General features: G+C 45.2%; 1 protein-coding gene across 4 annotated transcripts in view; it reads left to right on the top strand.

Moving 5' to 3' along the window:
• The window catches only part of BLTP3B (bridge-like lipid transfer protein family member 3B), an 89822-nt gene that overhangs the window by 6218 nt on the left and 58311 nt on the right, over positions 1 to 25293 (top strand). The window contains exon 2 of one of the 4 annotated variants that reach the window (XM_075934115.1): positions 11982 to 12128. The exons of 2 other annotated variants lie outside the window; for them this stretch is intronic. The gene's annotated coding sequence lies outside the window, so the exon portion shown is untranslated. Of the gene's footprint in view, positions 1 to 7797; positions 7872 to 11981; positions 12129 to 25293 lie in introns of all 4 variants that reach the window. One more of the 4 variants, XM_075934124.1, reaches the window with a different exon arrangement.

The following is a 25293-nucleotide window of genomic DNA, read 5'->3' as shown; positions in this document are numbered from 1 at the left end:
CTGCCAGATGATTCTGTGCTCCTGGGTGATAAGAAGCCTGCAGATGAATAGAGGGAGCCATGTAGAATTCCCAAGATACAAGGCTTCTTGACATAGGGGAGAGTAACAAATCCTGCCATGCTTGTTGATGTAGAACATCGCTGTAATATTGTCACACTGTCCTACGTTGGCCCTGTAGTACTGGTTGGATTGTTTGGCCCACCTGCTGGCCTGCTCTGAGATTTCTGACATTGATATGAAGGTAGAGCTCCTCTGATGACAACAACCTCTGTGTTCGGTTGTCCCCCAGGTGTGCCTCCCAACCAAATGCTGATGCATACATCACAAGGGTGAAGGTGGATTAAAGGTTGCTGAATGGGACTTCTTGCCACACTGTACTGGGGTCTAGCCACCACTAGAGATGCTGTAAAACTTGTGGGAGTGTAAGTACCTAATCCAGCCTGTTGCACTGGGGGGTAGGTAGGGAGGCGGTAGACTGAAGCCAGCCACGTTTGAAGTGGTCTGAGTGAGCCTGGTGTGCCTGACTATGTAAGTACATGTAGCCATATGGCCGAGTAGGACATGGAACCTTTTGTTGTCATGGTTGGGTATAAAGTGAGGCCTTGAATGATGCCTGCTATGGCTTGGAATCATGTCTCAGAAAGAAACACTTTTGCTTTTACTGAGTCCAGCACTACTCCTATGAACTCTGTTCTCTGAGTCTGGGACAGAGAGGATTTGCTCACACTGAGGAGAAATCCTAGTCTCTGAAATGTGGATTTGACTAGGTGGATGTATCTATCCTCCTGAACCTCCTCATATTAGCCAGTCATCTAGGTAAGGGAATACCTGCATGAGCCTCCTGCAAAAGAAGGCTGCTGCCATAGACACGCATTTGCTAAACACCTGAGATGTGCTGGACAGGCCAAATGGTAGAATTGTAAACTGGTTATGTTTCCTATTGATAACAAATTTTAGGAAGCATCTGTGCTGAGGAAGAATGAATATATGGAAGTACACATCTTTCTTGTCAAGGGAGGCACACCAATCCTCTGACTCAAGGAAAGGGATAATTGTGCTCAGAGAGACCATATAGAACTTCAGCATTAGCATGTATTTGAATTCACACAGGTCCAAGATGGGCCTGAGACCAGCCTATGCCTTGGGGATTAGGAAATAAGGGAGTAGAATCCTTTGCTCCTGAGAAACCACCTCCACTGCCCTACAGCAAGGAATGATTGCATCTCCCGAATAAGAAGTTGCTCATGATAAAGGTCCCTTAATAGAGATGAAGAAGGGGGTAGTTGGCAGGGAAGGAGTAGAACTGTAGAGAATACAGGCAGTCCCCGAGTTACGTGGCTCCGACTTATGTCGGATCCCTACATACGAACGGGGCTTTTCTCGCCGCGGAGGATGCGGGCGGCGGGACCGCCCAGATGCGCCGTGGTCCCGCTGCCCACGTCCTCCGCGGCGAGAAAAGCTGCTCCGTGTCTCCCTGGTCTGCTAGGGGAGGACCCCCAGCAGACCAGGGAGACGTGGAGCAAAGCTGCGGAGGACGCGGGTGGCGGGACCGCTGAGACGCGCTACGGTCCCGCCGCCCACGTCCTCCGCAGTTTTGCTCTGCGTCTCCCTGATCTGCTGGGGGGGCCTGGCCCCCAGCAGACCAGGGAGACATGGAGCGGCTTTTCTCGGCATGGAGGACGCGGGCGGTGGGACCGCCCATGTCCTCCACGGTGAGAAAATCCTAGTCTGCTGGGGGGGCACACTAGCTGCGCCCCCCACCAGCAGACCAGGGAGATGTGGGCGGCAGGACCGCCGAGACGCGCCGCGGTCCCGCCGCCTGCATCCTCTGCGGCTTTGCTCCGCGTCTCCCTGGTCTGCTGGGGGGGGGGGGCGCAGCTAGTGTGCCCCCCTCAGCAGACCAGGCTTTTCTCACCGATGCCTGGGGTAGAGCAGCTGGGGCGCTGCCGGGTTGGTCCTGCAGCACCGCTCCTCGGCGCTACTGGACCAACCCGGCAGCACCCCAGCTGCTCTGCCTCAGGCGTCCAGATTCAGCCGCTGTTGGAACTGATCAGCAGCTGATTCCAAGAAGCCCAGGGCAGAGCAGCTCTGCCTCGGGCTTCCTGTAGTCAGCCACTGGTCAGTTTCAACAGCGGCTGAATCTGGATGCCAGTTCCGACTTACATACAAATTCAACTTAAGAACAAACCTACAGTCCCTATCTTGTACGTAACCCGGGGACTGCCTGTAGCATATGATCTATTGAAGATGGGCCCCAAAGGCAAGGTTCCTGCCACAGCTTTGGTGACAAAGATGATTCCCCCCCCCCCCCCCCCCCCCCCCGCCTTGCAGTGGGATAAGGTCCTCTTGGCCCTAAGCTCTCTGGTGTCCTGATTCTGCATATGGGCTCTCTGCTGTTGTGGCAGTGACCGTTTGGACTGGTTTCTGGGCTGCTGAAGAAGACACCTCTGTGATTGCATGGGATGGGGCTGTGTTTGCCCCCCTACAGCCCTGTTGCTTCTTCTGTGTGTGGGACACTCTGGATTCCGAGACTACTGATTGTGAGCCCCTGGAGAGCAGTTCTTGGGTCTGATGGTATGCCCATCAGGAGTCCAGAAGGGCCATTGTGTTTGGGGTTGCTGGAGAGGTGGCCAAGTTACAAGCATCTCATTCTTGAGCCTGTGAGACCAGGTCTCATAGTGATGAGAGTAAATGGATTAGGGATGTTAAATTGCGGTTATTGGAATAATTGTGTGTTGATAAGGGCTGCTCTGCAGAGCCTCAGTGGGAGTAGCTCCAGAGGAGCCGATTTCAGATGGGACTGAGCAGTCCTGGCTCCTGTCCACTCTGGGAGCCACCCGCACTGCGCCTCTGCATTTTAAATAGAGTAAAAGCCGCCAGGCTCTTACTATGTTTAAAATACAGAGGCGCAGCATCTTGGACCAGCACGAGTATGCTGAGACTAGCAGCCTCTGTCTGTGGGGGAGCCCAGCAGGACCCCAGTGGACAGGGGCTGCTGCCAGAGCAGCCTCTATCCACAGGGAGCCTTGGCCTGCTGCAGGCAGAGGCTGCGTCGCAGCAGCCTCCTCTATCCCCTCGGGGACAGGTGGCACTTCAGAAAAGGTGCTTGGGGAACCGGCTTTTAAACTGGCTCCCCCCAGCACCGGCTCCTGTTTTCCCCCCTTCTTCCACCTCCTTCCTGCTGCCTTTCATAGAGGCAGCAAGGGGAGGGAGGAAGGCAAGTAGTTAATAATCCAGTTGACTACCTGACAAGTTTATGCTTAAAATGGATTTAATCTCTGATCCTGATGACCCTGATCTGGATCTGGAAGACCACAGAGGCGCTGACCTCTGCTAGATGAGTGAATGCTGCACTGATGGGTTCTGGCACTGATACTCTGCTTATGCTGGAGACCAGCAACGATGCTATGGCGGGGATACCGGCTGTACCAGGGAGCATGATGGTGAGTGGGAGTGGTGCCTAAGAGAATGGCATTGCATGGATGGCTTCTTTGTTGACAGTGCTGGGTATGACAGCATTGAAGGCTTGTCCTTCATTGCCTGGGTTTGTGGCACCATCATCTCAGTGAGGTCCCTGGCAGCATTGAAAGTGTCAGGGTGGATGGAAAGTCCAACTTTTCCATCTGACATTGGTTCTCAGGGGGGAGACTAGGTGCCAAACTTGACAGAACCACAGTGGGAACTAAAGTTGATGGCCTTTGTCCCTGAGTCTTGGGAGCTGAGTGCTCCTGCTGGGGCATGCTACTGTTGTCCTGGAAAGCTGAGGTGCCTTGTTTGGAAAATGGCCCCTCTCAGATACCTTCTTCCACTTATGTGTCATTGGTGAATGGAAGTGGTGCCGGAAAGGTTGTGATTCTGAGAATAACTATGTTGTTTGTTCAGTACCAAGTTGCACACTGATTCACTCAGACCAGGAATTTAGGGTCGGAGAGCATACACCATTAAGATTAATTTTGATCTGAGTCCCTCTCTTTCTTTGTCCTTGGTCAAAATTTTACACCTCTTCTCCAAGGCACTTCGATCATTATTTGTGTGGGTCCCTCATAGGCATAGGTTTGTCACCTTTTAAATTACATACCGAAAGTGTATGTATGTTGCCTGCTTTGACCTGTACATAACTCTTATTTCTTTTTCCTAGTTAGTAAACACTTTTACTATAGAATTGTCTACAGACAGTTCTTTGGTAAGATATCTAAGGTACAAGGAGTGAGTGATTAGTTCATTGGCATTGGGAGAACCTGAATATTTTCCATCTGTGATGTATGTGACCATTTCATCACATAGTCTGACTAGCCTGGGTGGAAAGATATAAGAGCATCTAGGGACTGTCTGGGACTCCACTATAAAATTACTGCAGTATTTTGGGAATATGCATTGTGTTACTGGGTAAGTGGAGTCTAATTACAGAACATACAAATGGTTTGGGGTGTCTGCCCTGAGGTTGGCATGCTCAGGCATGTGCCATTCCAGGCAGAGCAGAACCCAACTTAAATGCCTGGTCCTGAGGTATGCCACAGATCCAAGGGGAAGAAAGCAAAAGGGCAGAACAAACTACCTGAAACTTTAAACAACTATTGAACTAACTAATGAGCTAAGGGAGCACTTGCTAGGCTAATCGAACTAATGACCATCACAGGTGGTAAGAAGGAAACAAATGGGGGAAGGGTCAGTAAGGTCATATATAGGGATGTAAAATTCCGTTTAATCAATTAATGGGTAAAACATTAGATTTAACTAGTTAATTGCTTAAACAGATGGGCAGGGAGCTACTCCAACCTGGCTGGGCCCGCTGGCTAAACAGTAACTGGTAAGCATCATCCAGTAAGGGTGATGGTTACTCGCTAACCAATTAATCACTGTCATTCCTAATCATATATTGAGTGCCATGGAGGCACCACTCAAGGGGGCTCCACAACTGATCAGTGGGTACTGCTAAGGGGAAAAACTTTCCAGCGATCATTTATGCGGCACATGCACACCTGATAGGAATTGATGGGGATTAGCACTCAAGGAAAGAAAGTTACTATGAGCTTTTCTTCTAGAACAGGGGTCAGCAATCTTTTTAAACCAAAGAGTCAAACCACATCAAAATTCAGAACAAATGGTCAACAGAGAGCTGTATAAAAATATCTATTTGCATGAATGAAAACATACAACTTAATATTATTGATAATTGATATGATGATTAATAATAGCATAAATGAAACGTACTCACAGATTTTATTTAATGGGACTTCTGCTGCTGCATCTTTCTGTACATTTCTTTGAAGTTTACATCATAACTGGTAAATTCAGAATCATGCACGCATTTCAGCTACATGAGTAATTATGTTTTTAATTTTTTTAATTTTTCATTTTCATGCAGTTGCATGCATTTTGGAAATGACAAAAGAGCCATAATTGGTTCCATACTGAGCCATAGATGCAGATCCCTGTTCTAGAAGCTTTTGCACCTTTTTGTTTACAGCAAACTTTCAATATTCAGTAGGCGTGCATCTACACTGTACCCTTAGCTCAAAATAAGCTATGCAATCTGAGCTACGCAAATTGTGTTGCTTATTTCAAGTTAATTTCGAAATAGCTTATTTCGTAATTTTGAAATAGAGCTCTATTTTGAGACTTCCCTTAATCCTCGTGGAACAAAGTGTACAGGGGGGTCATAATAGAGTGCCCGTTATTTTGAAATAATGGGTGCACTGTCAAGATGCAGAATAGCTATTTTGGGATACTGGAAGTACAGTATCTCGAAATAGTGCCTCTGTCTAGATGCAACCTAGGAGAATAGCCCACAAATGCCTTTTTGACCCATAACATTCTATTCAGCATTTGCTGTGATATATATTCGAAGGCTGCCATTTGCCTTCTTTCATTAGTGTTTCTCAAGCCAGGGTTGGCAGAATGCAACAATAAAACTGAATGAAAACACGTTGGACCATGCTGCTGCTTCTTAGCAACATACACTGGGAATGCCTGGGAGCCGCTGGAGAAGCTGTAGTGGAGGAGGGCTGGGCACCAAATGCGTGTGGAGTGATCTCAACCCTCCATGTTGGGAGGAGAGCTGTGGACAGAAGCTGCTCCAGCAGCAAACCCTGTTTGCAGGGGGTCCTAGTTTTTCGTGGACAGGGGCTGCTGCTAGAGCAGCCTCTGTCCTTGGCCAGCCCGGGCTGCCACGGACAGAGGCTGCTTCGGGGCAGCCTCCCACACTGCCTCCCCCTCCACATCCTCTGTCCATTGGGAGGAGCTTGGACCCTCCCTTCCCCAGACAAGGATTGCTGCCATCTCAAACTGCTGCCTCTGTATCAGAGGCAGCAGTGCAGGGCAGCGAGGGAAGTTGTTTTTTGGCATGGCTCCTGCCTGCCACCATGTGCTGCTGCCTCTGATACAGATGCAGCAGTGTGGGGTGGCATGGGGCTCTCTGGGAGTGGACCCGAAGTACACTGGCTGCCAGCCCTGCCCCTGGGGACTATCAAATAGTTGTGTAACTGCTAAGAATTTATGCAGTTAGTTGACTATTCAGTTAACTGTTAGCTAACATCCCTAGTCATCATATTCTGTACCTCATCCCTTTCAGTTTCTGGAGGCACTTCTGATTCTTAAATCTTGGGTCTAGTGTTGTTACTATCTTCAGAAATCTCATATTGGTATCATGTTTGCATTTTGTGAAATATGCAGTGAAAGTGTTCTTAAAATGAAAAACGTGCTGGGTCATCATCCGAGACGACCATAACACAAAATATATGTCAAAATTGGGTAAAATGACAGAGCAGGATTCATTCAGTTCTCCTTCCCAGGAATTCAGTCACAAACTTAATTAATATGTTTTTAAAGAACATCCTCTTTTGTTTGTTTTACACAGTGCAGATATTTGTAAGAAAAATATAAAGCGAGCATTTTGTATTTTGTATTGTAAATGAAATCCATATAGTTGAAAATGTAGAAAACATCAAAAAAATTATAATTTTCAGTTGGTATTCTATTATAGTCTATTATTGTTTAACAGTGCAATAAAACTGGATCAGTCACCAAATTAATTTGTTTTGAGTTAATGATGTTAGTTAACTGCGATTGACATTCCTAATTTTTAGAACAAAAGGTCTGTGTGCATGTCTGTATTTCCTAAGAGCTACTATCCTGGAAATGGAGTCCTGAAGTCAAATTTCCCAGATAACTCAGGCTCTGGAGTCAGTGTTCACCTTGGCTCTCATTTTCTGTGCATGTGACAGATTGTTTTGAAATCCAGCCAAAATTGTTTGTTTGTTCTCTTAGCTCACATTCTGGGATCTCCTTCCCAAAACCAGTTTGATGACCTATGCAACAAGTTGAGCCAGGGCACTGAAGCAAATGGTATTTACATTGTGTCTCAGATATTGCTGAGAAGGGTATATCTTAATCCATTTCCCCATTCCAGGGTGCATTTCCTGAAAATATGCTGTTGCATTAATTCAGTGTATGCATATGGTAACATCACAACAACTTAATCAAAACACAATATTAATAAATTATCACAGATTACTCCATGTGAGATATATTTCTACTTTTTTGTTTCTGAAAACTTTATTTTTGTTTGGAATTATTTGCTGTAAGTAAATCTAATTGTAGACGATTTTGTGACTGGTCTTAAAAGGTCTGTCATAGTTACATTAAATTAAAACGTTCAATTTTTAATAACATTTGAAGGGAATCTTGATTTGAAACCGAGGTTTGCTAGTATTCTTTTATTTTTAAAGGAATGGAACTAAAATATTATTAAAGGAGTGTGTTACGCTGTTAGTTTACATTTTAAACTTTAATTTACAGGTAAATTTATGTTAAAGGTCACAATAGGCACCTGTCACATTACGGACTAAACCTCTGTGCCTATGGAAGCTAAGGTAAATGTAATTGTGAAACATGCTTTACAATGTTAACAAATTACCTGTGGAATGGAAGTCTGGCAAGAAAGATTTCATCCTTCCATGATTCTTGTATAGAATTAAGGAGGAGTCCCTTGATACCTTAAAGACACTAACATATTTATTAGGGCATAAGCTTTCTTGAAATACAACTCCCTTTCTCAGATGCTTGAAACTAAATAAAGACAGGGGTACAGAGATGGGAGGGTGACATAAGTGCTAATTAAATCAAGGTTGATGTGGCTCAATAGTGATGACAAAGTGAGAATATCTGAAATGAAAATTACATTTGGTCCCCGAGTTGCAAATGGTTGAGTTACAACCGTTTGCATTTACGACCAAAGGTCCCATGGAGCGGTCGTAAAAGCGGTCCCCGAGTTACGAATGCATCCCGTGCTTACGAACAGCGCGGTCGCTATGTAACTCAATGGGGTCAGAATTACAAACAGATTGAGTTACGGCCAAGTGTTTGGTCCGTAACTCATTCATAACTCAGGGAAAGGCTGTACTTATTGCAGTGCCTCTCAGAAGGGTAGCCGTGTTAAACTAACTTTAAAACAACAAGCAGTCCTGTGGCACCTTTGAAACTAACAAATATATTATATCAAGAGCTTTTGTGGGTAAAATTCAATTCATCAGATGAATAACCCTAACCCACTCATCTGATGAAGTGGGTTTTACCCAAGAAAGCTAATATATACGATATGATATATTTGTTAGTTTCTAAGTTGTCATTGGACTGCTCATTGTTTTTATTGTAATGAATGATTCCATGTCTCTGAGACCCATTTTGAGGGTGTCAAATTTGCATATGAATTCCAGCTCACAGCTTCACATTGCAGTCTGTTTTTGAAGGTTGTGTGTGGTGTTTTTTTTTTTTTTGCCTACGAATGGCAACTTGCAAGTCAGTAAGTGTGTGTCCAGGGAGGTTAAAATGCTCTCCTGCTTGTTTTTGAATATCTCCATTCTTCATGTCTGATTTGTGTACATTTATTCTTTTGTGTAGAGATAGTCCTGTTTGTTCCATGTAAATGGCAGAGGGCATTGTTGGCACCTGATGGCATATATCACATAAATAGATGTGCAGGTGATGAGCCTTTAACCATGTGTATAAATGGTTGCAGAATCATGGCCTGAATTGATATTTTTCTAGCTGTATGTTGATGCTTTCTTTGATGCAATTCACACAAAAGTTTTAACAATAATTTGTTGTACCGGTATAATTGGTCTCCTGAGGCTATTTTGCACAAAATACATATGCCAGAAATTAAATAATGCATTATATTCAAATAATTAAATGTTTATCTTCATACAATACACAGTTTTAGCAAATGGACTTTAATACTAAGGTTTTGACATTGTGACCAACACACACACACACACACCCATATTTGCAAGGAAAATGTAGAATTGTATGTTTCATACCTCATTATGAAGGCATTCAGTGTGTTTTTAATGTAAATATTTTTGTTTTAGTTTGCAGGTTCTTTGACATTCAGGTCTGCTATGGATCTCTTGTCTTTCACTCTGGTACCCCAGCATGTTGTGTGCTGGTGGCATCACATGAACCACAGAACGTTACAGGAGCTCAAAGGAGTAAAGACAAATTTAACATCCCTAGTGTGAAAGAGAGACACTCAGTGTGTGACACAGACTTTGTGACATAGATTGAGTGTGTGTAGCACAGAGACTGTGTGGCACAGACTGGTGTGTGTGACAGTGACAGGGTTCGTGTGCTGGCTGCTGCTGGGTAAATTTCTGAGAGAAGCCACATGCTATCATACACAGAGTCTTTCTCTCACACACGCATGCTGTTTCTTTAAGACAAATAAAGCTGTCCTGCTCTGTTGTTTCTCCTTCCCCTGCTCTGCAGAGATGGCGTATTGGAGGGAAGTGTGTTTGTGTGTCAGAGAGAGCATGAGCACTGAAATCTTAGAAATAGTGCACTGCCTTTTAAGACAGACACTCATCTGAGTCATTCAGATTGGAGCTTCAGATTGGAGCAGCTCTGCTATGTCATCCTCTCTCCATCCCCTGCTCTGCAGAGATGGGAGTACCAGTACCCTGACTTCAGGACTCCGCTCTTTACTCACCTCTGCACAGCTAGCAGGAGAATCCAGAGAGCAGCTCAGCTATAGGATGGAGCAAGGTAGGGGAAGAGGCATCTGAACACATGCTGCTGTCTTTAACTATACACTTGGGAAGGCTGGAGAGAAATGCTTCACAGGCTGGATTTGGCCTCTGGACCTGATTTTGCCCATCCCTTAGAGTGTAATTTCAAAATGAAGCATGCTGTGACTTAATATGGAGTGGGAACCAATGTCCAGGGAGGGTCAAGAAGCCTCAGACCCAGCAAAACAAAACTGAAAAAACAGACATGTTTCGTGTTAAACAGTGCAAAAATGCCTTTTACTCTATTTGAAACCAGGTGTACACTGACAGAGAAAATAGATGCAAGATACACAACTGTAGCTATGTGAATTGCGTAGCCGGAGTCTAAGTATCTTGCATTGATTGTCTGGGGCAGTCCCACAGCGTGAGATCAATAGGAGAAATGCTTCCATCAACTTCCCTTACTTCTTGAGATGGTGAGGAATACTGTACCTGCTAAATCGCGCCTTGAAGGATCGATCGCCAGAGTTTCAATCCTCTAGCAAGTGGAGATGTAGCCTAAGAAATGCAACACATAATTCTACACTCCTTACACTGCAAACATACTTTAAAGTCTACCTTAAAAAAATCTTTAAGAAATTAACTATATTAATTAATACATAGTGTGACAATCTGTATCCTTATGTCCACCCTTTCCATGAAACTGATACATTTGGTACGAAGTATGCCTTGTAAGGAATCATTTGAAAACTCTTAATCTGCTGTTTATTATTGATCTGATAAAATATAGGTGGCAATATAGTAGCGTGTTCAAAGTTTGGAAAAGCAAGCCCAAACCAATTCCTCAGTGACAAAAGGCAAACTGATACCTCAGCCAGGTGTCATCAAAATCAAATGGTTTTTGCAGGACGAAGAGTGTGAGTAAGAAATTAATATGTTGACAAAGAAACCGTTGGAAGTTCTCGTCTTACAGATTTGCTGTCACCTGTACTCCAGCTCGAGATGATTGTCAAAGATTAGAAAATACTATAAAAAAGGGGAGCAAATGTCTGAAATTACCTCTATCTCCTCATCTCTACTCATGGCATCAACACCACTTGAAAAACAAAGGAGGCATCATTGAACCAGGGAAGAGCTCCTGGGTGAAATAATTCAACTAGACTACTATAACCATGTTTTGAGAGAAATCTTTTTGCATTAAATTCACTTATTTTGTTAAGTTAGAGACTTGTTTGTGTTTTGCCTTTTCTTTCTTTGTAACCAGTTCTGACCTTTATGACTCTTGTAAACACTTAAAAGAGATTTTTCTGTTGTTAATAAAGTTGTTTTATTGTTTTATCTAAATCAGTATGTGTTTGGATTAAAATGTTTGGGAAACTTGACTTGAGATGACCGGATTTATGCATATCATTTTTATTAATAAAATGATGAACTTTCTATGAGCTTGTATAGTCCAGGAGGGTACTGGCCAGTACAAGATGCACATTTCTGGGGACAATTCTGGAACTTGCTGGTGTTACTCTGCAATATAATCCATGGTTGGGTGGCTAGCTAGCTGTAGCACTCATGCAGCATTGCTGGGGTGATTTACTTTGCTAGAGGCTGGGTGTGGCAGACCAGGAGTGGCTGCTTTTCCAGTGAAGCAGTGTGCAAGGCTTAGAGAATTGAGGGGACACAGCTGATCAGCAGTACAGATTGTACCCTGGGTAATGTCACAGATGGTACATCTGCATTTTTAAAATTCTATATCAGCTGTGGGTTTTTTAAAAATATAAGTGTGTGGCATTGGTACAGTGATGGATGTTCTCGTGAGCATCCTCCCTTGACACTTTATACAAATTTGTCATTATGTTTTGCAGAATGTCATAATGTATAACATCATAATTGTAGTTCTTTATTTAAAATGGTTTCACTGTATCATTCCTTTTCCCCTTAAACTTGCTCCTTTGTGTGTCCCCTGTGTCCCATTCCCTGCAGCGTTTCCTGCTGGCTGTGGTGGATATTGATTTGCTGTGAATATCCTTACTACCAAAATGAGTACCAGAAGCTTCTAAGAAACCATGGAAACTGACCACTTGCTTTCACCAGGAATAGGGGCCTTTTGCCTCAATTTCTTGCCCTCAGGTAATACCCTCTTCCCCCACCTTTTAAAAATAAACATTAGAGGTGGTTATACATTTTTGTATAGTCTGTTTTGGGGAGAAAACTGTAAGTCACTAGTTAGGTACCTTTTGTCTGGTACCTATAATTCTTTGAAAAGCAGAATCTGTTTAGAAGATTTCAAAGAAATATCCAAAGGTAAATCTGCTTGTAAACTAAACGACATAGAAAATAGGTTTTCTGTGCCGACTTTCTCAATCTATTTTTTTCAGATTTTCCCCACACTTTAATGGTATTTTGGATTACTTTCTAATTTAGCCTTTTACCTGCTTGTGTCCTGTGTACAGGCAGTCCCCGGATTACGTACAAGATAGGGACTGTAGGTTTGTTCTTAAGTTGAATCTGTATGTAAGTCAGAACTGGCGTCCAGATTCAGCCGCTGCTGAAACTGACCGCCAGTTCTGACTTACATACAGATTCAACTTAAGAACCCCAAGTCAGCTGCTGCTGAAACTGATCAGCCGCTGATTCCAGGAAGCCCGGGGCAGAGCAACTGTGCCTTGGGCTTCCTGTAGTCAGCGCTGGTCAGTTTCAGCAACGGCTGACTTGGGGACGCCTGGGGCAGAGCAGCTGGGGTGCTGCTGAGTTGCTCCAGGTTGCTTCGAGGAGCGGCGCTACTGGAGCAACCCAGCAGCACCCCAGCTGCTCTGCCCCAGGCGTCCTGATTCAGCCGCTGCTGAAACTGACCAGGATGCCTGGGGCAGAGCAGCTGGGGTGCTGCCGGGTTGGTCCAGTAGTGCCCAGAGCAGCGCTGCGGGACCAACCGGCAGCGCCCCAGCTGCTCTGCCCCAGGGTCCACAACAAAAGCCTGGTCTGCTTGGGGGGCACACTAGCTGCGCCCTCCCTCCCCCCCCAGCAGACCAGGGACACGGGGAGCAAAGCCGCAACGGCGGGGTGCCTCGCCTCTGAGGCTTTACTCTGGCGCGGGACCCGCTTTGCTCCCGGTGCCCCTGGTCTGCTGGAGACAGTCCCCAGCAGACCAGGGGCACCGCGAGCAACTTTTCTTGCCCCGGAGGTCAAGGTGGCTGACCGCTGCCTGTGAGCTCCGGGGCGAGAGAGCCCCGTTCGTAAGTGCAGATCCGACATAAGTCGGATCCGCGTAAGTCGGGGACTGCCTGTATTAGTTAATGCTCATAGACTTCCTGTAGTTGATGATAGGGTTGCATTAACTATATTGAAAAATGAATGAACACAGCATCTGTTTAATTCTGTTAAAGAAATTTAAGTTAAATCTTAAGTATAGATGTAATTGTCTGTTCAAGAGAATTAGTTCATTAATAAGTTAGCATGAATTAGATATCCGTGTAGTGGCATACACAGAGAAACTGCCTCTCCACTTCCTCCAAAAATGAACTTATTTGATATTGTCATGCTTTAAAGATCTAAAGGAAGTTTATAATGAAAACCACAGTGAAACAGATAGTTATAGTTTGTTTAATTACTGTGAAACAGTGGTAGCAGTTGAGTCAGAACACAAGCCACACTCAAAATCATTCCATTTATTTTTCAGTCTAAAGCACAAGAAACTAGAATTTTTCATCAGTGAAAAAGAAGAGATGTATCTGGAATATAGCTGGTCAAAACTTTTAGTCAAATAATTCATTCACTCAAAAATGCAGCATTGGATCCATGAAAAGTATTTGTGAATTTTGACACAAATTTGGTTCATAATTGTGGACACCTTTCTTATCATTTCATTCCCAACCCCCCCATGCTAGGTTCATCACAAGTGTATTTAGGTGACTTCCTAAAAATGGGGAAAGCGTGTGATGGTGGTGTCCCATTACACCCTGTAACCCAAAGGTTTGACACTTGGAATGTGAGTTATATAATTCACGTGCACAACATGGAGCAGGAGTTTGAGTATGAGGGTTTCATGTTGCTGGTGAGTGCACTAACCACTGGGGTTTGATTAATTCTGGGTTAGGACTCTCTGTTCTGTTAAAGTTATTCTACTTTATATAAATTAAACGTGCATGAGAGCAGAGGCTGGACCCTGGGGGCTACCCACCATGTTATAGGGTTATTTTTTTTGTCTAGTCCAATGAATGTTGCCCCTTATCTATATTTAGATTTTAGAGCGTGTCTATCTGTGAGTCCATTTGTTCAAGATCTCTTCTTAAACGGTAAGAGTTAGTGCCATTAAATTTGGTATGCAGCTTCTTTTCTTCTCCTAACTTAAAACAAGACCAGAGTTGGTTTGTTCCAGGACAACTGGAAGCCCTGGGAAAAGGACTATTTTCTATAACATGCAAAGGGAAGAGCTGCTTTTTGGTGCGACACAATATGAAAACAGCCGCTTAGGACAACGAGCCCATAGGGGTGAGCTATTCTGCAGTGTGTCCACTGAGGGCAGCTGCACCACCAATGGAGTGGCCAATTGGGCTGGGGCTCTGCCGTCTTGCCTGCCAGCACACCAAGTAAATAGTCCCTGTGTCCCAAACCTTTTCCTTCTCTAATCCTGGGGGGGGGGGGTCGCAGCGCTACACCGGCTGCCATTTTGTCTTCCCAGCTCAGCGCTCGACTTACACGCAGCAGGGCGGGGGGAGTGGACTGGCGGCTTGGAGCTTTAAATTAAAGGGGCCTCTTCTCCCCCCCCCCCCAACAAAAAATGTTCCTGGCCCTGGGGGTTACGAAGTAAAAAAGGTTGAGCACCACTGCTCTAATCAGTGGGCTCCAAATGTATTCTGCAGTTGTTGCATTTGGAGCTATAGTAAAATTACAGAATTCCAACAGGTCTAAAATACAGAAGTTTGTTGTAGAGGGAAAAGACTAGTCTTAATTATTTTCCCTTCTATGCTTAGAGGCCATTGAAGTAAATATTAAAACTCCCACTGACCGTTCACATCAAGAGAAGGAATTATGAGGGACACACTGACAAGAATTTCCACAGATGATTGTGAGGAACCCGTAGATATCAGAGGAAAAAGGAGTGCAAAATTAGTTTAAAAAGTGGCATATGTAAAAAGGAGGACTGTGAGGGGAAACAGTCTCAGAGGAAAAGGGATATGGAGGCAAACAAAACAAACTCTCTTCCAATTATAATGACAGAAATTAAATGTAAATGAGGAACCCAAATGTATAATTTGGTAGGTACTTGTCTAGAGCATTGCACAAACTGCTCGGAATGCCCCCTGGCCTATCTCTAGAAGGAAGTGAAAATATAGGAACTCTGTGAAAATGTATCTACTCACTTGTCTGAGGTTCCTTGCTATGCATCAGGCTTGCCCATTCTTGACTGGCAGAACTTACTGCTGTCAGAAACAGGTCCTGGATCATTGCACAGCTGGATCCCCCAGTTGTTTGCGCCCCACAGATGCCTTCTCTTCATTGTTCACCACCTCCTCCTGGCTGTTCATAGCAGGGGCTTGTGACTTGCGCTCCTCAGAAGTATTAATGGTGCTATGGGTTGGGGGAATGTGTCTGTTGTGTCTGGCATATAGCTTTTTGTAAAAGCAACTAGTTGTATTGCTTGGCATCAGATTGATTGTTGGCCTTTCTGGCCTTCTGGTATCCCTTTTGCAGTTTCTCGATTTCCACTCAGCACTGCTGCTGGTCCTGTCATGTAAGTGTTTTGTAACTCCTTTAATTATTGTTGTAACTATTCTACCAGGTTCCAAAATAAAATTTACATTCTTAATTCCCAGGATCACTCCATGTACCTTATCAGATAAGAAGTACAAAATCCTTCTAGTCTACCTATAAAGTGGCTAATTTTAATAAGAGATTGCATACTTCTGTTTGCAGCTCATCTATTTCTTACTTGAAATCCTTCATAACTCTTGAAGGATTATGATCTGGTCTCGGTGGCTTTTTACTATTCACTTTGTGCCAGTACTATTTCTGACATTTCAATCTTTGACAGTGTCTCCGCTTTGTTACCTGAAAATAGTAGGTATACGTTCTTCTTGGAGGAGCATCCCTGTGGGTGCTCCACCTTTAGGTGTGCCAGCACCACTGCACCCACCAGTCAGAGATTCTTGGTAGCCATGCCCCCCTGGCTGGCCATGTGAGCGAGGCTGAGGTGCCTGGGGTGTGCAATGCGCATGTGCGGCCAGCTAGCTCCTCAGTTCTTCTTTGTCCGCCGCTGGCTCCGGTTGCTGTTCAGCAGCTGCCCTCGCACACTCATCCCTCTCTTCTACTAGCCTAATTTCTTACTCTTATTCAGCCACTTTCTTCCTATTATTGAAGTTTTTCAGTTATTTTCTTTATTTTTCTTAAAAAAAAAAAAAAAAAGTAGCGCTCTTTGCCGCATACTGCGGCTCCGCTTTTACAATGGCAGCCCTTGTTGCAGCGTATTACCCAGGACATGCCCACCTCTCATGGGTTTAAAAGATGCTTGGACTGCAATCTGTCCATATCCATAGCAGACGGACATTCTCTCTGTGTCTGCTGCCTGGGTAAAGACCATGATATAGAGCACTGCCTGCACTGCAGGAAACTAAGTGCACAAGGAGAGCTAGACAGCTTCAGCTTCATACAAATGGAGAAAGCATTGAAACCCCCCTCTAATTCTACTTCAAACTCGTCCATCAGGCATAGTCCACAGGAGACAGATGCTGGGAAAAGGGCTATTCTTACTTTTAGCCCATATACCAAGAGAAAATCTCCCTCAGCAAGGAACAGGGCTCATAATTTGTCAGGGTCTACGTACCCGATGATGAAACAGATGAGTACAAAGCCCAATACTGCTGCTGCCTCCATGCTACCAGGAGGGGCAATTAAAAGCTCTAGTGCCAACTCCCATAAAAGTTGGGAGCACAAGCACAGGAAGTGCGCTTCCTCAGAGAGCTGCAGAGTGAGGCCAATTGATCAAGCCGTCGCTCTGGCACTGGCTAGAAAGGCGACAGGAAAAAAATGGTCACTGTCAGCACCACGTTCCATGCGGGCACCATTAGTGGCATGTGAGCTGCTCGCAGAGCAGCCGATACCGGCTAATTGATCAACAGGGATGGCCGTGCTCCTGGTGCCCTACCTGCTACCGGCACCAGCCCCTCAGCTCTGCGCTGCCGATAGCTTCACCTCCGTTTATGCCTCAGTTTACCACAACAGCTGAGCTTTCAGTAGTTTCAGTGCCGGGAACCCCACTCTTTGGCAGCGATGACACCCCTGACAGATCAAAAATTTAATTCTCAGGTACTCCTGCAACTATGCCAGCACAATTTAGTGACTCTGAGGAGGAAGATCTTCCTCAACCTCGACTGTCCATGACCTCCTCACCTAAAGCGATATAGATCCAACAGTGGCAACAGCAGTGGATACCTCCACTCATGCAGCCAAATTGGCCATATTGGGACCTGTGGGCTCTGTTCAGACAGCAGCTCCCTCCCCAACCAATACCATTCGTCCGCCAGATCTCGTCCTCCCAGCCTACACTCGTCAAGTCTGAATTTTTCTGAAAGGGAAGACAATGTGGATACAACAGGGATGGAGCAACCCTCATGCTTCCCCCTACCTATGCAATCTTCTCCATCCTTGACGGCAGACACAATCATGCCCTCATTGCTTATGAGTTCCTGGGATGATTTCAAGGCCTTTCAAGAATGATTCAACAGAGTAACAGACAAACTGGAAATATCCCTCTCCACACTTCCTGACACACAACACAAACTAACTAATATTCTTCATGCCTCAGTGCAAATGAGGCTCTTGGTACCCATGAAGGAAGCATTGATGGATCCAGCTAAGCTCCTTTGGAAGACCCCAGCAACTATCCCATCTACATCACAGAGGCTTGACTGAAAATACTACATCGCCTCAAAGGATGCAGAATTTCTCTTCACTCACTGTTTGCCAGACTCTCTAGTAGTAGAGGCTGCTAACCAGAGGGGTAAGCATCAGGCTATGTGATCAACCCCATATGACAAGGATTGGAAGAGGCTCGATAGCATGGGCAAGAGATCATATTCCTCTGCCAGCCTCCAATTCCGCATTGCCAACTGTGTGGTGCTTCTTTCCAAATATACACACCACAGCTTCGACCAACTGTCAACTTTTATTGAAATTATACCAGACAACATGAAAAAAGCAATACAAGGCCTTGATGAAGGCAGGTTCCTTGATCTCCCGAACCGAACCGTACTTCAGTCTGCTCTTGACTCTGCAGATACAGTTTCAAGATCTCTGGCATCCGCAGTGGTGATGAGATGAGCATTCTGGCTCCAACTGTCTGGTTTTCCTAAGGAGGTTCAGAGCACAGTAGAGGACCTCCCATTTGAGATGTTGCGACTCTTTGTAGACACCACGAATACGACTCTTCACTCCCTCAAAGATTCCTGAGTCACTCTGTGCACGCTTGACATTCAGCCTCCTGACAATAGGAAAAAGCAGAATAGACGATTCACATATAGATACAAACCGATGCCTTTCAGGCACCCTAGACAATATAACAGACGCCATCCCAGACAACCTAGACGTAGACAATCATCAGAGCAACCTGTTACCCGACAAGCTCCAGCACGTCAGTCATTTTGAAATCATGGTTGAGGGTCAGACAGCCCCCATACATCCAGGGTGGCTATCTAACTCTTTTATACTACATTTGGCTCCAGACTAGCAGCATTCTATCGTGCCTGGTAATCCATTACCACCGACAAGTGGGTTGCCGCGATCATCAACACGGGTTACGTAATTCTCTTCATCTCCACCCCCTACCCGCAACCCCCATCCCTGTCCCTCTTCAGGGACCTTTCTCATGAGACTGTGCTCCTACAAGAGGCATAACGCCTCCTACAATTGGGGGTTATAGAAGAGGTGCCCATTGAGCACAGAGGAAGAGGTTTCTACTCCCACTGTTTCCTCACAACCAACAAATCAGGGGGTTGGAGACCTATACTAGATCTCAGGAAACTCAGTCCTATGTCCGCTACCAACACTTGAAGATGGTAACCCTTTCCACAGTCATACCCGCCCTCGAGAAAGGAGATTGCCTGTCCACCCTCAACCTTCAGGATGCTTGCTTCCACATTGCAATATATCTGTCACAAAGACGCTTCCTCTAATTCATAGTAGCGAACCAACATTTCCAGTACAGAGTCCTACCATTCAGACTGTCGACCACCCTGAGGATATTCTCAAGAGTTTTAGCAGTGATTGCCGCTCCCTTCAGAACAAAAGGAATCACCATTTTCCCTACCTTGACAATTGCATTCTAAAGGGCCCCTCGCCCTACCATACGCAGCAGGCAGCGAGGATTACCAGGGCATTATTTCATAGATTCGGACTATGCATAAACCTAGCAAAGTGTGTCTTGCTCCCAACACAGACACTAGACTTCATAGGGGCACACCTGGACTGCATAACTGTGATAACCTCGCTTCCGCAGCATAGATTTGTAGCAATTCAGGACTTGGTGCATCTGGCACAGCTCAGCCCCTGTATATCCACCAGGCAGTGTCTGTGTCTCCTCGGTAACATGGCAGCTACCACCTTTGTGGTACCTTATTAACGCTTGCATATGAGACCATTGCAGATGTGGCTCAGGACAGTGTACAGGCCGCATGTTCACCCATTGAATAAGTCTCTCAACATGCCAGACAGGATAAAAGTCTCTCTTATCTGGTGGATACAAATCGGCAATGTATGTACAGAGGTCCCCTTTCAACGCAACCCCCCAACCCTTACAATGACCACAGATGCTTCCTTAAACAGGTTGGAGGGCTCATTTGCAGAACCAGGTTGTTCAAGTCATGTGGACACCAGATGAGCAACACAAACACGTCAGTTTGTTCAAGCTCAGAGCAGTCTGCTATGCATGCATGCACTTCTCAACAATACCATTTGCGTACTGACAGACAACACGACAACAATGCACTACATCAACAAGCAGAGTTGTGTCCATTTTTGCCAGCTCTGTCGGGAGGCAATACAGTTATGGGAATGGTGCATCCCTTGTCACATCCACCTTTATAGCCACATATATCTCAGGCATGGACAATATGTAAGCAGACATCCTCAGCAGAAACTTCTCTCTCAGTCATGAGTGGAAGATCAACAGAGCGGCCATCAACCATCTATTTCACAGATGGGGATTTCCTCCACTGGACCTCTTTGCCACACACAGGAATTCATTATGCCCTCATTATTGTTCCAGAGCGGGATTGGGCCCAGGATCTCTGGGGGACATGTTCAGTATCAGATGGGACGTGCCTCTAGCATATGCATTTCTACCATTCCCTCTCATCCAGAGAGTGATACTCAAAATAAAACAGGAAATAGGCAAAGTAATACTGCTAGTGCCACGGTGGCCCAGACAGACTTGGTATCCAGCTCTTCTACACATGGCCAGGCGTCCCCCTTGTCGCTTTCCCCATGTTCTGTCACTGCTCACGCAACAGAACGGGAAGATTCAGCACCATCGAGTATCTTCACCTGCATGCATGGCTCCTTGCTGGTTAACCATGACAGAGATCTAGTGTTCTCCAGAAGTCCAGATGATTCTCACAGTCGTAGGCCTGCAACGAGGAATATCTACACTCAAAAATGGCAGTGTTTCACTAGCTGGTGCTCTTCTTGACACTGCACTCCCACACAGATGGCAATCCCACTCATACCTACCTACTACACCTTCACAACTCTGGTTTATCCCTCAGCTCTATCAAGGTTTTTCGGGGTCTACACAATACATTCCCACCAACTAAAGAACCAGTCCCTGCATGGGACCTTAATCTTGTGCTAAGGGCATTAACAGGCAAACCATTTGAACCATTAGCTACGTGCTCCCTTCTTCATCTATCCATAAAGGTGGCCTTTCTCGTTGCTATTACTTCAGCATGAAGAGAGGGAGAGTTGGGTGCTCTTATGACCAACCCATCGTATATGGTCTTCCACAAGGACAAGGTGGTCCTATAGACCCACCCTAAATTTCTTCTCAAAGTGCTTAACTCATTCCACTGTAACAAAGCAATTTACCTGTCTTCGTCCCCAAGCCTTATAGCAACAACAGGGAACAGACTCTCCATATCTTCGATGTCCATAGGGTGGTGGCTTTCTACCTTCAATGAACACGCCCGTTCCGCAAAACACCTCGCTTGTTCATCTCCTCCACAGAAAGATCTCAGGGGCAACTGATCTCCAAACAGAGACTCTCCAAGTGGAACTCAGACTGTATAAGGATGGCTTATGCTGTATTCAGCAAACAGCTTCCCTTGTTCATATGTACCCATTCTATGAGGGCAGTGGCCGCCTCCACAGCATTCCTCCGCAGTATCTCCACAGATGAGATCTGCAAAGCAGCCACTTGGGCTTCCGCTCACATTTTTACTTGTCACTATGCCATCCAATCGTATGCGGACACTCACACTTGATTTGGCTGCTTAGTACTTTCAGTAGCCGAAACAAGCCTTCCGAAGTTCCCACCCCCAAACACTGATACTGCTTTATAGTCCCCTAAAGATGGAGCACCCACGGGGACACTCCTCGAAGAAGAAGAAGGAAAGGTTACTCACCCTGTGCAGTAACTGGAGTTCTTTGAAATGGTTGTCCCCGTGGGTGCTCCATCACCCACCCTCCTCCCCTCTGCTTTCGATTCTGTTCGGGATCCGGATCAGAGAAGATCCTGAGTGGCCAGCCGGGGGGCACTGCTACGAAGAATCTCTGACTGGTGGGCGCAGCGTTGCTTGCGCACCTAAAGGTGGAGCACCCACGAGGACAACCGTCTTGAAGAACTCCAGTTACTGCACAGGGTGAGTAGCCTTCCTGTAGGTATCTGCTGTTATCCCCTGGGGGTTAAGATTGATGCAAGGAAATCATTTAGCACTTATGCAATTTCTTGTCTTCCTTAATTGATCCCTTTGCTCCCTAGCAATTCAGTCTTTTTCATGCTGTAATCTGTGTCTTTTCCTCTACTTCCTGCTATCTGAAATAACTTGGGATTTCAAAAAGAGTCACTCAGGCCTTTGTTTTTGTAAAAGGTTACCTTGTTGAATTTATCTTGGAAGAAACACAAAGAATTAATCCCTAATCTCCTGTGGTTTCAGTTCACAAGGCTTATGGTTCCACAGGACATAGTTAATGGGATAATGGTGAACTCTTTCCCTCTAGCGTCTGGAAACATGAAAACATTTACTTTTTCATAACTTCAGTTATCAGGTCTGTAATTTCCCCTGGGTGCTTTTGTATAAAACTTCCCCTTGAATCTCTGAGCATACTGCAGTTATGTTTTCTCATTTAAAAAGTGGTATTTTAGAGCACATCTGCTCAAGCAGAAAGGGAGAACTTGAAAAATAACCTTGTTCCACTGTCCCCACTTTATTTTCACAAAAATATGGTAGGTGACTTTTAGGATTTACCATCGTTTCCTTCCTTAGGTCATGTTCCTTTGAACATGGACCTCTTTATAGATGCTGGAATGAGAGGTGTAGCTTAAAGCAGTTTCCATTATGTACAGGAGTTACAGTTTGGTTCAAAGGCTCTCAGCACCCCCACTATACAAATTGTTCCAGCATCATTGGACCTCAATAGAATTTCAGTACAGAGTCACAAGGTAAGAAGGAAAAGGTGTGGTACATCTTTTGCTATAGGGACTTAACATTTACTTAGAACCAGGCATGTCCAAAGTCCGGCCCGCGGGCCAATTGCGGCCCGTGTTCCGGTTTAATACGGCTTCACAGGTAATTTGGCAATATCTATCTTTTATGGCCCCCAACGAATCCATATGTATTGAGATGAATACATTGTAAAATCGCAGTTAATGTCAGTTGGTCTAAATCAGTTATAAATATATTTGGACACAACATGTATACTTGGTGTTATGTTCCTGTTCATATTTTTTTAACTTAAAAGTTGACAGACAACCTTTATTACCAATAATATGTAATGTACTTTACAATGTTCCTGACATATATTTCAGCTTCCTGGATTTTTTTTTCATCTGGCCTTCAGATATGAAAGGCAGAGTGATTTAACACCTGTTTAGATTTGTCATCCATGTGACGAAATGAAAAGTATGCCGTTTGCAATAAACTTTGCATAAAATAGTTAATTTGCATTTAATTTTAATGGTTCAAAGAATGTCAGGCAAAATAGTCGGCACTCACGCATGTTCACTTCATCAAATCTGGCCCTCTTTGAAAAAAGTTTGGACACCCCTGACTTAGTACTGAACATTTGTATAGAGTGGACTTGTCATTTGTTCTCTGAGGAATTTAGAAAAGGCCATCTGATTTGATCTGTCTGGCCAAATGGATCTTTCAGCAGGCCTTCAGAGTAGATGAGACTCGGATGCCCAGATGTAATCCAGGCTCATTCTGTTTGGGCAGTCTCCTTATTCAGTCTGTATGGTGAAGTTTAGGCTACATCTAGACTGCAGTGCTTTTCTGGGATACCAGAAGTATCCCGGTAAAGCTATGCAGTGTCTAAGGTACGCGTCCGCTTTTCCGAAAAAATGTTCGGAAAAGCAGACATGCTCTTTCCCCATCCTTGTAAACCTCGTTCTACAAGGAAGAAGGGATGTGTCGAAAGAGCAGGTTTTTCTGAAATTTGGTGCCATGTAGACATGCCAAATTTCAGAAAATCATCTTTTCAACAGAAAAGCAGAAAAAGATATGCAAATTGCAGTTCGCAATTTACGTATCTTTTTCTGACTTATCTTTGTAGTCTAAACGTAGCCTCAAATTTGAATTATGCAAGGCATCAGACATTCTCTCCAAAGCTTCACTAACCACCAGAATCTGAATTTCCTTACATCACCTGGTGCAAATTTTGGTCATACAGTGCTTAAGCCATACTTTCACAAGAGTGTCTTTCTTTAGGAGGGAAGAGGAGTTAGCACTCCTTCTGAGGCTGTCTATTCAAATACTTAGTCTATTGAGAATGGGCATGTAAATGTACTCCATCCTAGCCTGCTGCGTACTAGGGGTACATCTAGACTACAGGCTTCTGTTGACAAAGAGCGTCTCGACTACATCCAGTTCTGTCAACAAAGCAAGCCGCATTGTCGACATGAGATTGTAGACGCAAAGGACAGTGTAGATGCAATAATGCCTTCTGTCAACAGAACACTGTCGACAAAGGGCGTTATTTCTCATGGAATGAGGTTTACCGCCATCGACAAAACTTCCGAGTTCTATTGATGTTATGTTGACACAACTCGGCGGTAGTGTAGACGCAGGTATAGTTTTGTCAACAAAAGTCCACTTTTGTCGACAAAACCCTGTAGTCTAGACACACCCTAGGTGTCCATGTGGACCCTGCTGCCATGCATTAGAAGTTTGTTAGTGCAGTGATTTTCAAACTATTGGTTGTCACTCAGTACTGAGTTATGGAATGTCAGGCACTGGGTCTCGTTGCTGCAGAATGATCAGTGGGGGTGTTAAGGCAGCTTCCTGCCACCACAGACTGTGCTGCGCTCCAGAAGTGGCTGGCAGCAGGTCTGGCTCCTGAAGTATGGGGGAAGAATGCATAAGGCTTTCCATATTGCCCTGTCCTGAGCACTAGCTCCACACTCCCCTTGTCTGGGAGCCTGCTGCTGGTTGCTTCTGGGGTGCAGCATGGTCTGTGGTGCTAGGACAGGCAGGAAAACTGCCTTAGCAACCCCACTGCACTGCTGACTGGGAGCCACTCAAGGTAAGCCCCTTCTGCTTAACTCCTGAACCCCACTCCAAGCCAGAGGCCCCCTCTTACACCCCAAAGCTCTCATCCTCAGCCCCATCCCAGAGTCCATGCTCTTGTCAAATTTTGTTGGGTCTTGGCCATCAATAATTTTCTTCAACTGAGTTATGAGGAAAAAAAGTTTGAAAACCACTGCCTTAGTGAGTTTAATTAACCCTAGGGAGCAGATAAAAAGTACAGTATAGAACTTTTAGTGAGTAGCAGTAGGATCTACACCAGACCTGGGCACAATACAGTCCATGGGCAGGATCTGGCCTGCCAAGCCACCGGATCTGGTCCACGGAGGCAGTGGGGAGCCCTAGGCAGGCTACCTTGCTTGCCCCACATGCTGCTCAGAAAGGCATCTCTGGAGCACTTTCTCTTTAAGTCCAGAGGGGAGGAAGGAAGATTCAGACACTGCTCCCGCGCCTAGCACAATCTCCTGGCGAGAACCTGCCTCTGGCACCTCAGCCCCTCCCTTTCCAAACCCTTTGCCCCGCTATTCCACATGCACCCATAACTCCTCCCAGATCTGGCACCC

This window comes from Pelodiscus sinensis, chromosome 1, assembly GCF_049634645.1.
Source record: "Pelodiscus sinensis isolate JC-2024 chromosome 1, ASM4963464v1, whole genome shotgun sequence".
Classification (NCBI taxonomy): domain Eukaryota; kingdom Metazoa; phylum Chordata; order Testudines; family Trionychidae; genus Pelodiscus; species Pelodiscus sinensis.
Note: the sequence above shows the minus strand (reverse complement) of the source record. Positions and strands in the feature narration are given on the sequence as shown.